This window comes from Entelurus aequoreus, linkage group LG14 (assembly GCF_033978785.1).
Source record: "Entelurus aequoreus isolate RoL-2023_Sb linkage group LG14, RoL_Eaeq_v1.1, whole genome shotgun sequence".
NCBI classification, from domain to species: Eukaryota; Metazoa; Chordata; class Actinopteri; order Syngnathiformes; family Syngnathidae; genus Entelurus; species Entelurus aequoreus.
The window spans coordinates 551,704-565,428 of record NC_084744.1 but is presented as its reverse complement, the minus strand read 5'-3'; the positions used below and the strand labels follow the sequence as shown (position 1 = coordinate 565,428).

General features: G+C 39.4%; 1 pseudogene; it reads right to left on the bottom strand.

Annotated features, from left to right (window-relative positions):
• Positions 1-12,248, bottom strand: part of LOC133665250 (BRCA1-associated RING domain protein 1-like) — a 42,700-nt pseudogene extending 30,452 nt beyond the window's left edge.
• Between the last annotated feature and the right edge of the window lie 1,477 nt (positions 12,249-13,725).

Below are 13,725 nucleotides of genomic sequence, written 5' to 3'. Positions count from 1 at the left end.
TATCTGACAGGTCATTTATTGGAGTTCTTGTGAAAAATGTTCTCCGGTTCACGCGGCAACACCCTCCTTCTTGCCTACAGTACGTCTTATTTGCTCAAAACTTCTCATTTTCCTCAGGAAATCCAGTGCATCTCCTTTCCTGGGGTATTCCCCGCCCCATTGTGGGTGTTTTGGTTACTGCGGCGATGACAAGCCTCTGTCCACAACACTCGGAGCGTGAGCTTATTAAAGGAGCGCCACGAGTTTCATGATCCGTCAGTCAATCAAATAAGGTGACAGAGATGGACGGACATGAAGACGACAGAAAAGATATCTCTGCCAAAAAAATATATATCTTGATGGATATGAGATGATTATATAAGTAAAGAAGAGCAGGCAGCAGCTCACACATTCTCATACTTTCTCCAAGGAAGAAATGTCAGTCATTTTGAAAAATGTCTCAACTATAATCTACATGAAGGAGTTTTATTTCAATGTTGACAATACTTCAGAAGGAAACCTAACAACATATTGATTAAATCACTTTTACTCCAAATATACTTTATCAGCCTCCTCAACTACTAATGACATGAAAAAAACATTTCAGCTGATCTCTGCTTCTACTTGTTGGGGGAAAGACCAAAGAAAGGCCAGCCCTGCAGTGACTTTTAGTTGTAAGCCAATCAGTGTTTGGTGTCCACACGACTACCGCTCAATTATGAGCACCTCATAAACACCCATGTTTTACGGGGATCTTTGTTTTTGAGGAGAAGTTTGACAGATTCCAGTTTGGAGAGTGGCCACTGCAGGATCTTCTTTGTTGCCTTGGCCTACTTATGTTCTGGGTCACAGCCAAGCGCTGTATTCTCCAGAAGGTCGTGTTGTCTTTCTTAAAATGATGTCTCTTTCTGAAGAAACAAAGCATAACAATGACAGACTGATCATGTCTCCATGAGGAGGTGAACTTATAAGGTCAACAAGGGATTGAATATTACTTCCCTCATTGTACACTGACTAACACCAGGAGGGAACTTCAAACTGCCTAAAAAAGGCAGACACCGCTTTAAGGAAAAACAACAAAAGAGTGGAAAGAATGCAGAAGAGGACAAATGCTACCTGGTTGTCTTTTAAAAATGAGCGTCAGCCAAGATAATACCTGGGGGACAATTAATAGGTCCACTGGTCCATAAAATGTATCCATTGGATTCCTCACACCAGCAACAGTTACACATGTTAAACACACAAAGTGCTTTGTGCAGGAAAAAGAGTGAGGAAACACTCTTTTACAAGCCACTGCTGCAGCATACGAAAGCAAGGAAGAAGTGCTTCTTCTGGCTATTAAATGTAACTACTTTTTAACATTTAATAATACAACTCAAGACAAATATACTGCAACTGTGGCATGCTTCACTTGAAGTCATTCACAACCATTATATAAGACAATAACACATATGTTTTGCTTTTGTTTATGCATTCTAACGTGTAAATAAACACTAGCAAAAGTCAGCTAACAATGGAGCTAATGGAATTCGCTCAACTCTGCCTATAAAACGGGAATGTGTGGTGTATATTTTAGTGGATGCATGTTTGTGTGTATGCCTACAGTGTGTCTCTGAAGAGGAGAGGACTGTGGGAAAACTAGTGAGCATCACATCATGGATGATGGCAGCCAGAGGAGCATGTTCAGTGCTTGACTGCTTCATCACAAGTGCAGGACTAATAAGACTCAAAAAGTCCTACAACTCCTCTCTGGGGGTACTAGGATGACAGCAATAACAATACTGAAATAGACTGCACCAGCAATAACAGTGCAATACATTTTAAAGGTGCAATATACACATCACGTCTTCCATATAATTCACAGTATTACCCTTTTTCTTCATTGTTTTCTCTTCATAACATGGTCACTACTGCCTAGTTTCTCTTGTCATATTCTTATTTTTACTCATAGTCATTTTATTATTGGTACTTTTTATTTGACTTCCATTTATACCTGCATTATTTACTTTTTAAATTCGACCTCAAATCTGTACACCGCTGCTGGAATGTTATTTGTTCCTGAGGGAACTCACCTGAAGGAATGAATCAAGTACTACGTAATGTGAACGTGAGTATGAAACTTACAGCACATTCTGTGAGGCTCTTGACTGCAGCAGCACTTTGACCACGGCCATGTGACCATTGCGCACGGGCGTCGTGGAGTGGAGAGTCATTTTCATAGCCGGGAGTGTTGACTAGTGCGCCGCTGGAAAGCAGCACCTGCACCACCGCCTCATGACCCAGGTTACAGGCTTCGTGCTGAAACACAAACTCTGTATTATTTGGAGAGAAAATATTGCTTCCTAATCTTGTTTTTAAAAGTATTAGGAAAGCGTATTCTGCATCCAGGTTAAAAACCATGGCAACTTGTATGCAAAACCAACTTCCTTTACCTATTGGTGTCTATTTTTGTGTGTTTGGGTTCTGGAAATCAAAGTATTTATAAAACAATCTTTCTTTCATTCATACTTCCTCCAAACATGCCCCATTTGTGACATGACATGTTCATCAGGGGTGTTCAAACTCCTTTCCTATTGGCTCGCCACACATTTTAAAGACACAATAAGAACATTACACACAAAATGGTGAAATGTGCAAGTTAAACTTAAACGCGAATGTTGACGTGCTAACAGTCAGCATGTATCAATTGTTCGGCTGTAAAATTGGCTAAAAAAGTTAGCATGCTAAAATGCTAACGCTAGCATGTGTCAAGTACCAAGTTATATGACTTTGATTGATTGAAACTTGTATTAGTAGATTGCACAGTACAGTACATATTCCGTACAATTGACCGCTAAATGGTAACACCCCAATAAGTTTTTCAACTTGTTTAAGTCCACGTTAATCAATTCATGGTAAATGACTGAGGTGTTCAGCTGTAAAATTGGCTAAAACAAAATAGCATGCTAAAATGCTAACGTTAGCATGTGTCAAGTACCAAGTTATATGAATCTGTGGCGGTCGGCTACAAAATTGTCTAAAAAAGCTAGCACTTATGTTAGCATGCTAACATGCTAATAGTTAGCCAATATCAAGTTGGTTGGTTAAAGTTTACACACACAGAGAGAGAGAGAGAGAGAGAGAGAGAGAGAGAGAGAGAGAGAGAGAGAGAGAGAGAGAGAGAGAGAGAGAGAGAGAGAGAGAGAGAGAGAGAGAGAGAGAGAGAGAGAGAGAGAGAGAGAGAACTTACAAGCAGGAACAGTGTGGAGACAGAAGAGAGACCATGGATGCATTTTGGCTTAAAAACTAGCGATAAAAGTGAAGCTGTAAACACTGAAGCAATGCTTTAAAACATTAGCTAGAGGCTAATGTCCCTTGACAGTGTTTAGCTACGTCTAAATTACTCATCTTTGCCTTCAAGGCGACAAATTAACCACTTCTCTTACATATACATATACATATACATATATTTATTTTTTTCCGTAAGAAAACATATTGCAGGACAAGAAATAGCTAACAGCAAGCTAGGGCTACTGAATGTAAACAAATGGATAGATGGATGCTATTATCGACTGTAACGATATCAAATATTATTATCACTTTTGTCATATTATTATTGTTGTTTATAAAGTCAGGAAGTACGTCCCTGGACACAGTAGAACTGTAACTATGACCAATGTATGATCCTGTAACTACTTGGTACTGGATCCACACCCACAAGTGTGGTATCAAAAAACAGAAAAAGTGATTATTACATTTGAACAGAAGTGTAGATAGAACATGTTCAAACAAAGCAAATATTTATACTAAAGGAACAAATACATTAATAATCCCTCATAATGTGTAGAAAATAATAGGTGTATAAATGACACAATATGTTACTGCATAGACTAATTAGGAGTCTTTGTTTGTTTACTTACTACTAAAAGACAAGTTGTCTAGTATGTTCAACATCTTATTTAATAAATAATGTGATTGCAATAAGAAATATAAGCTTAATGTATCCTAAGATGTTCTGTTAAATAAAGCCAATAATGCCATTTTTTGTGGTCCCCTTTATTTTGACAAGTATCAAAATACATTTTGTCAGCGGTAGCAAACTATTGGTATTAGGACAACACTAGTGTGGACTATTGGTATTAGGACAACACTAGTGTGGACTATTGGTATTAGGACAACACTAGTGTGGACTATTGGTATTAGGACAACACTAGTGTGGACTATTGGTATTAAGACAACACTAGTGTGGACTATTGGTATTAAGACAACACTAGTGTGGACTATTGGTATTAAGACAACACTAGTGTGGACTATTGGTATTAGGACAACACTAGTGTGGACTATTGGTATTAGGACAACACTAGTGTGGACTATTGGTATTAAGACAACACTAGTGTGGACTATTGGTATTAAGACAACACTAGTGTGGACTATTGGTATTAGGACAACACTAGTGTGGACTATTGGTATTAGGACAACACTAGTGTGGACTATTGGTATTAAGACAACACTAGTGTGGACTATTGGTATTAAGACAACACTAGTGTGGACTATTGGTATTAAGACAACACTAGTGTGGACTATTGGTATTAGGACACTAGTGTGGACTATTGGTATTAAGACAACACTAGTGTGGACTATTGGTATTAGGACAACACTAGTGTGGACTATTGGTATTAGGACAACACTAGTGTGGACTATTGGTATTAAGACAACACTAGTGTGGACTATTGGTATTAAGACAACACTAGTGTGGACTATTGGTATTAAGACAACACTAGTGTGGACTATTGGTATTAAGACAACACTAGTGTGGACTATTGGTATTAGGACAACACTAGTGTGGACTATTGGTATTAAGACAACACTAGTGTGGACTATTGGTATTAAGACAACACTAGTGTGGACTATTGGTATTAGGACAACACTAGTGTGGACTATTGGTATTAGGACAACACTAGTGTGGACTATTGGTATTAAGACAACACTAGTGTGGACTATTGGTATTAAGACAACACTAGTGTGGACTATTGGTATTAAGACAACACTAGTGTGGACTATTGGTATTAAGACAACACTAGTGTGGACTATTGGTATTAGGACAACACTAGTGTGGACTATTGGTATTAAGACAACACTAGTGTGGACTATTGGTATTAAGACAACACTAGTGTAGACTATTGGTATTAAGACAACACTAGTGTGGACTATTGGTATTAAGACAACACTAGTGTGGACTATTGGTATTAAGACAACACTAGTGTGGACTATTGGTATTAAGACAACACTAGTGTGGACTATTGGTATTAGGACAACACTAGTGTGGACTATTGGTATTAGGACAACACTAGTGTGGACTATTGGTATTAAGACAACACTAGTGTGGACTATTGGTATTAGGACAACACTAGTGTGGACTATTGGTATTAAGACAACACTAGTGTGGACTATTGGTATTAAGACAACACTAGTGTGGACTATTGGTATTAAGACAACACTAGTGTGGACTATTGGTATTAAGACAACACTAGTGTGGACTATTGGTATTAGGACAACACTAGTGTGGACTATTGGTATTAGGACAACACTAGTGTGGACTATTGGTATTAAGACAACACTAGTGTGGACTATTGGTATTAAGACAACACTAGTGTGGACTATTGGTATTAAGACAACACTAGTGTGGACTATTGGTATTAAGACAACACTAGTGTGGACTATTGGTATTAGGACAACACTAGTGTGGACTATTGGTATTAAGACAACACTAGTGTGGACTATTGGTATTAAGACAACACTAGTGTAGACTATTGGTATTAAGACAACACTAGTGTGGACTATTGGTATTAAGACAACACTAGTGTGGACTATTGGTATTAAGACAACACTAGTGTAGACTATTGGTATTAAGACAACACTAGTGTGGACTATTGGTATTAAGACAACACTAGTGTGGAGCAACTCTTTAGAACGAGTTTCCCTTTTGAAATGAAGCTTTTAAAAAGTGATATTTCATTGAGATGCTCCTGTAATTGCACAGACTGACTTGCCCACTACTACACGGGTGTTTCCACCGAGGTGTGTAGGAATTACCAGAGGTGTCCATCCAGCATTGTCCTTCAGGTTGGGGTCAGCTCCCTGCTCCAATAGTTTTTGGACAGCCTCTACATCCCCCTGGAGCCCAAAGAGAATGAACAAACATAGCAGCTGTTTTATGCCTACAGAGGGCTGTTATGGTAATGCCTTCCTTGTCTAGTATCTTGGGAGATTATTTCAAACCAGCCCAGAGTGTGTGATATTGTAAGCACTACAAACTAATCATTTATTGGACTGCCTTTATATTCACCATGGCATCGTTTCCACAAGCTTCTGAAACCATACCATTCATTTTTGTCCAGAGTTGATTTTTTAGTGCAAAGTTTGCCCACTGTCCTTTCACTTTTTATTCATGATTTGGACTTAACCCAATTTTAGTACAGTGGAACCTCCATTTACAAACGTAACTGGTTCATAAACGGAAAAGCTTGTATAGTGAAGCAAATGTAAATATGAATAATGTGTTCCAGCCTCGACAAAAGTCCATATTTTAGTAACAGTTTGTACACTTTGGTGCTCTCACAAACGATCAGAAGACAGAAAAATAATTCACTTTAACAACCATATTGCTACACAAATACATTTAAAAAAAGCATCAGATTGAGAGAAGGGAGAGGTGTCTCATCACAACTAAAACTTGCTGTGGTACAAAAGCTACTTTGTCAACTCTTCCACACTTGTGAGCACCATTAATGTACTCCGCGCAGTGTCTTTATTTTGTTTTACTCCACAGCAATCCATGCTGCTCTGTAGTGTTTGAAGTCCTCAAAGCCAGAAAAAAGCAGACAGACTGAAGCACTGAGTAGTGACTAGTAGTGTACTGTGCAGCAAGTGACGCTGTGCCCTGCTTTTTGCCTGCAGGCCAGACACTAAATGACTGAAACAAGTGTCCATACACAAAGACAAAGTCGCATATTTGGCTCAAGCTAAGGCTGGGCAATACATGCAGACAACTAAAAGTGTATTTATGAAACAGTTATTAAGCAGTGGCACAAACATTCATGTCATTTCCAAACAGAAAGTGCAAGATTGTCAGAAACATTTTAAAACAAGCTATTAGTGCACTTTTGTGCATGATGTCACTAAGATGACATATCAAAACAACACTCAATTAAAGTGCACTTTTTGTACAGAACGCCACTACAATAGTTTAAAACAAATAAAGTGCACTTTTGTGCATGATGTCAAACAAGATATTTCAATAAGTGTCAAATAAAAATGAGCTGCATATCAAATAGTGTATGTCCTTCACTATGTGGTAGGTTCCTGCATAATAGGACATCAAATAGTGTATGTCCTTCACTATGTGGTAGGTTCCTGCGGACGTTATCTCCTTCTGTTGTTGACTATTTGTTTCATACGGTGTTGATGTGGAAATGGTTGCTTGGGCATTTTGTGGGTGTGGCACCCAACGTAGATGTTGACATGCACAGTTTCAAGCACTCTTCATTCTCTAGCGGGTGACTTTTCAAATGATGCTACATTAGCAGTGCTGCTACTTTTTGTAGCAACGCTTTTGCCGCATACTTGACATATTACGGTTGTCTGTTCAACATCTTCCCGCTTGAAGCCAAACCACCGCCAGACGATGGACCCCCTGCTGTTTTTCTTGGGAATTGATTCTTCTTCCTTCATTTGTTACCAGATTGGCACCTTCTCTCTCTCGTATTACCACTCGCACCACAGCTAATGTTACCATGCCGCTACCTGTCTGCTCCGTGAGAGCGTATGACGTTGCACACGTGACAGTATGTGACGTATGTAAGAAGGTGCGCTTGTTTTATGTCTCTGTGAGAAGGAGAGACTAGAAAAAATGAGGAGAGCCTGTAGTGTAGTGCCACAACCCACGATATATCCAGTATATTCCTTATATCGCCCAGCCCTAGCTGAAGCTAAAAGTTTGTCAATTGAAAAGTTTGCAAATAGAGGGGTTTGTAAATGGAGGTTCCACTGAGGTTTCATCCGTCTCCTTTGAAGGCTTCTCTCATCCTCTGAGCCAGACAAGTATGTGACCCTTCTGAACATACATGTTTGTCACAACAACACCGTGTGAATATTTAACATAGGACCATATACTCACAGCTTTCCAGTGGAGACATAATCATAGGACAACATAACCTTGAATAAAACTAGTACTGTAGGGGTCTGGAGAATATTTAACATAGGACCATCTCCTCACAGCTTTCCAGTGGATATATAATCATAGGACAACACACACTTAAATAAAACTAGTACTGTAGTGGTCTGGAGAATATTTAACATAGGGCCATCTCCTCACAGCTTTCCAGTGGAGACATAATCATAGGACAACATAACCTTGAATAAAACTAGTACTGTAGTGGTCTGGAGAATATTTAACATAGGACCATATACTCACAGCTTTTTGGTGGAGACAATCATAGGACAACATAACCTTGAATAAAACTAGTACTGTAGGGGTCTGGAGAATATTTAACATAGGACCATCTCCTCACAGCTTTCCAGTGGATATATAATCATAGAACACACACTTAAATAAAACTAGTACTGTAGTGGTCTGGAGAATATTTAACATAGGGCCATCTCCTCACAGCTTTCCAGTGGAGACATAATCATAGGACAACATAACCTTGAATAAAACTAGTACTGTAGTGGTCTGGAGAATATTTAACATAGGACCATATACTCACAGCTTTCCAGTGGAGACAATCATAGGACAACATAACATTGAATAAAACTAGTACTGTAGTGGTCTGGAGAATAATTAACATAGGACCATCTCCTCACAGCTTTCCAGTGGAGACATATTCATAGGACAACATAACCTTGAATAAAACTAGTACTGTAGTGGTCTGGAGAATATTTAACATAGGACCATCTCCTCACAGCTTTCCAGTGGAGACATATTCATAGGACAACATAACCTTGAATAAAACTAGTACTGTAGTGGTCTGGAGAATATTTAACATAGGGCCATCTCCTCACAGCTTTCCAGTGGAGACATAATCATAGGACAACATAACCTTGAATAAAACTAGTACTGTAGTGGTCTGGAGAATATTTAACATAGGACCATATACTCACAGCTTTCCAGTGGAGACAATCATAGGACAACATAACATTGAATAAAACTAGTACTGTAGTGGTCTGGAGAATAATTAACATAGGACCATCTCCTCACATCTTTCCAGTGGAGACATATTCATAGGACAACATAACCTTGAATAAAACTAGTACTGTAGTGGTCTGGAGAATATTTAACATAGGGCCATCTCCTCACAGCTTTCCAGTGGAGACATAATCATATGACAACATAACCTTGAATAAAACTAGTACTGTAGTGGTCTGGTTTGGAATTGAAGCCTTACCAGAGTCATTGGAAGAGTGATGAGAAGTTACCTTAATAGCGGCCAGATGTAGCGGGGTCTCTCCTTTGTGGTTCTTCTTCTTCGTGACTGCTGGACTGCCCGAGGTAGTGCGTCCCAGGAGTGCACGGGAAGAGGGAGATTTTTTGCTTGGGAGAAGGGGGCTCTGTCCTTGATCCTCTTGGCATGTCTTCTTACACCTCCGGCTGGGCGAAGGAGATTTGCGGGCAGGTGGAGACGATGATCTCCTGCAGCGGCCGGGCGAGACACTGGACCTTTTGGGTGTGGTCTGCAGGAGAACAGCCTCGCCCTCCAGTTTGGGGCGTTTGGAGGAATGCTTGGGAGAAGACACTGTGGGCGATTTCTTGGGACTGTCTTTTGGGAAGGACTCGGAGGCAGGCAGCGCTTCACAAAAGTTGTCTGCTTCATTCTGACAGAGCTCGTCGATGATTCCTTCTTGTATGGTGCTGGTGCCAGAGTCAGGGCTGACGAAGGAAACCCGTTTGTTGGAGCGCCCTTCCACTTCTGCAGCAGTCATCTCTGATTCCATGAAGGCATCTTCATCCTCTGTGATGCCCCACTGCTTGTTTATGGCATCCAGCTTGTTCTTCTTCATCCTCTCCTTCCGTCTAACTCTTTCTATTCTTGCCTGACTGCGGGAAATGTTCTTCTTCTTTTTCTTCTTGATTGTCTTGGATCTAGGAGACAAGGAGCCAGAGTCTTGGGAAGATGAAGGGAAGTTGAAAACTGTCAGGTGGTTCAATGGAGCGACTTCAGCATCCGGCTGAGCCACAGATGTTTCTTCTGAGGACTCGCTGGCCGGTGTGGCGTCTTCTGGATTTTTCTTCACCATGCAACGGACTTTACGGCTGCGAGGACTGAACCATATCTTGAAGTTCTTCTTGTGTTTTAAGACGGTGCCCTCGTTGTGTGGCCGTACGGCAGCCTCGGGGGACTCTGCGCCATGAAATAAGAAATCAACCAATTCTTCATTCAAAGAAACTCTCTTGCCTCGAAAAGGTCACAAAGTGCAAGTGTGTTTTTACACTTCAGTGACATTCACTAGGGATGTCCGATAAATGCTTTAAAAAATAATATCGGAAATTATCAGTATCGGTTTCATAATTATCGGTATCGGTTTCTAAAAGAAAAATGTATGACGTTTTAAAAGGCCGCTGTGTACACGGACGTAGGGAGAGGTACAGAGTGCCAATAAACCTTAAAGGCATTTCCTTTGCGTGCGTGCCGTCCGAGTCACATATTATTTACCGGCTGTTCTCATCATGAATTAATGCAAGGCATACTTGGTCAACAGCCATACAGGTCACACTGAGGGTGGCCATATAAACAAGTTTAACACTGTTACAAATATGCGCCACACTATGAACCCACACCAAACAAGAATGACAAACACATTTCGGGAGAACATCCGCACCGTAACACAACATAAACACAACAGAACAAATACCCAGAATCCCTTTCAGCACTAACTCTTCCGGGACGCTACAATATAACCCCACCCCCTCCCCCACCCACTCCAACCCCGCCCCCTCAACCTCCTCATAGTCTCTCTCAGGGAGAGCATGTCCCAAATTCCAAGCTGCAGTTTGGATAGATAGATACATAGATAGATAGATAGATAGATAGATAGATAGATAGATAGATAGATAGATAGATAGATAGATAGATAGATAGATAGATAGATAGATGGATAGATAAATAGAAAGATAGTACTTTATTGATTCCCTCAGGAAAATTTAAATTCCAGCAGCAGTGTACAGAATTGAGATCGAATTTAAAAAGTAAAAAGTAAATAATGGGGGTATAAATGGAAACAGAATAGAAAAATATTACAATAAGAATAAAAATAAAAAGCAACAATGAGAATAAAAATATAACAGTAAAATAAGAACATAACAAGAGAAACTAGTTAGTAGTGACCATGTTATGAAAAAGTAGTGCACTGTTATTGTTTTGAGGCATGTTAAAAAAAAGAATGCACTTTGTGACCACAATAATAAATATGGCAGTGCCATGTTGGCATTTTTTTCCATAACTTGAGTTGATTTATTTTGGAAAACCTTGTTACATTGTTTAATAGGTAGGTAAGTCTTTATTGTCATTGCACAAGTACAACGGAACTTTGTTTTCAGCATCCAGCGGGGCATCACAACAAAATTAGGCATAATAATGTGTTCATTCCACGACTGTATATATCGGTATCGCTTGATATCGGTATCGGTAATTAAGAGTTGGACAATATCGGATATCGGTAAAAAAGCCATTATCGGACATCTCTAACATTCACCAAAGTCAAATTCATGAACTCTGAAAGCTTTGTCATCACCCTACGTGTGTGTCAAAATATGTTTGAAACATTGGAAATGTAAGATTAAAGTCAAGAAAGTTGTATCTAACCTGGCAGTGTGAAAATATCACAATGTTTTTAAGTATTCCCACTTTTTTGGAAACTCGCCCATCATTCACAATCATTATGTAAGACAAGAACACATGTGTCTTTCTTTTTGTTGTGCATTCTAAGTCGTAAAATATGGCAAGTGTGAGGTGGCTAACAGTACAGCTAATGGAAGTACACTATTCTGTCCATAAAGCCAACAACAATTCTCCATTTACATGTGGTGACATGAATATGAACAAGTATTAGCAATATTGTTATTATGAGCGCTGACACAGACAAACTATTTTTAGCGGCACCGTGATCACAGAGAGCTAACTAGCTTATGCTGCTATATTGGCATACTGAGCTGCTGCATGGCCTCTGAGATGGTGAAAGTTAATTCTAGATGATACATCATGACTCTCACCTGGATAGTAGAAGGTTGTGGACATAATCCCACAAGTTTATTTCCCGCCATGGGGGTGAGGACTGCTAACTTAAAAGCAGCTTTGCACTGTGGAGGGACATTAGCCGTTCGCTAGCGAGGAGGCAACATTGCAACAAGAATGCATTCGTTTGCTTCTCGCTGTAAAATTTGTGGGCCAATTTTTGCTGTAATGTGTCATCAACATGCATTATCAACATATAACGGTAATACTAAACCTATATCGTATATGATCAGTATGTATGGACCGTGCTCCCATTGTGTTACAAGCATATAAACCTATATCGTATTTATCAGTATGTATGGACCGTGCTCCCATTGTGTTACAAGCATATAAACCTATATCGTATATGATCAGTATGTATGGACCGTGCTCCCATTGTGTTACAAGCATATAAACATATATCGTATATGATCAGTATGTATGGACCGTGCTCCCATTGTGTTACAACCATATAAACCTATATCGTACATGATCAGTATGTATGGACCGTGCTCCCATTGTGTTACAAGCATATAAACCTATATCGTATTTGTCAGTATGAATGGACCGTGCTCCCATTGTGTTACAAGCATATAAACCTATATCGTATTTGTCAGTATGTATGGACCGTGCTCCCATTGTGTTACAAGCATATAAACCTATATCGTATTTATCAGTATGTATGGACCGTGCTCCCATTGTGTTACAAGCATATAAACCTATATCGTATTTATCAGTATGTATGGACCGTGCTCCCATTGTGTTACAAGCATATAAACATATATCGTATATGATCAGTATGTATGGACCGTGCTCCCATTGTGTTACAAGCATATAAACCTATATCGTATTTATCAGTATGTATGGACCGTGCTCCCATTGTGTTACAAGCATATAAACCTATATCGTATTTATCAGTATGTATGGACCGTGCTCCCATTGTGTTACAAGCATATAAACCTATATCGTATTTATCAGTATGTATGGACCGTGCTCCCATTGTGTTACAAGCATATAAACCTATATCGTATTTGTCAGTATGAATGGACCGTGCTCCCATTGTGTTACAAGCATATAAACCTATATCGTATTTGTCAGTATGTATGGACCGTGCTCCCATTGTGTTACAAGCATATAAACCTATATCGTATTTATCAGTATGTATGGACCGTGCTCCCATTGTGTTACAAGCATATAAACCTATATCGTATTTGTCAGTATGTATGGACCGTGCTCCCATTGTGTTACAAGCATATAAACCTATATCGTATTTATCAGTATGTATGGACCGTGCTCCCATTGTGTTACAAGCATATAAACCTATATCGTATTTATCAGTATGTATGGACCGTGCTCCCATTGTGTTACAAGCATATAAACCTATATCGTATAAGATCAGTATGTATGGACCGTGCTCCCATTGTGTTACAAGCATATAAACCTATATCGTATAAGATCAGTATGTATGGACCGTGCTCCCATTGTGTTACAAGCATATAAA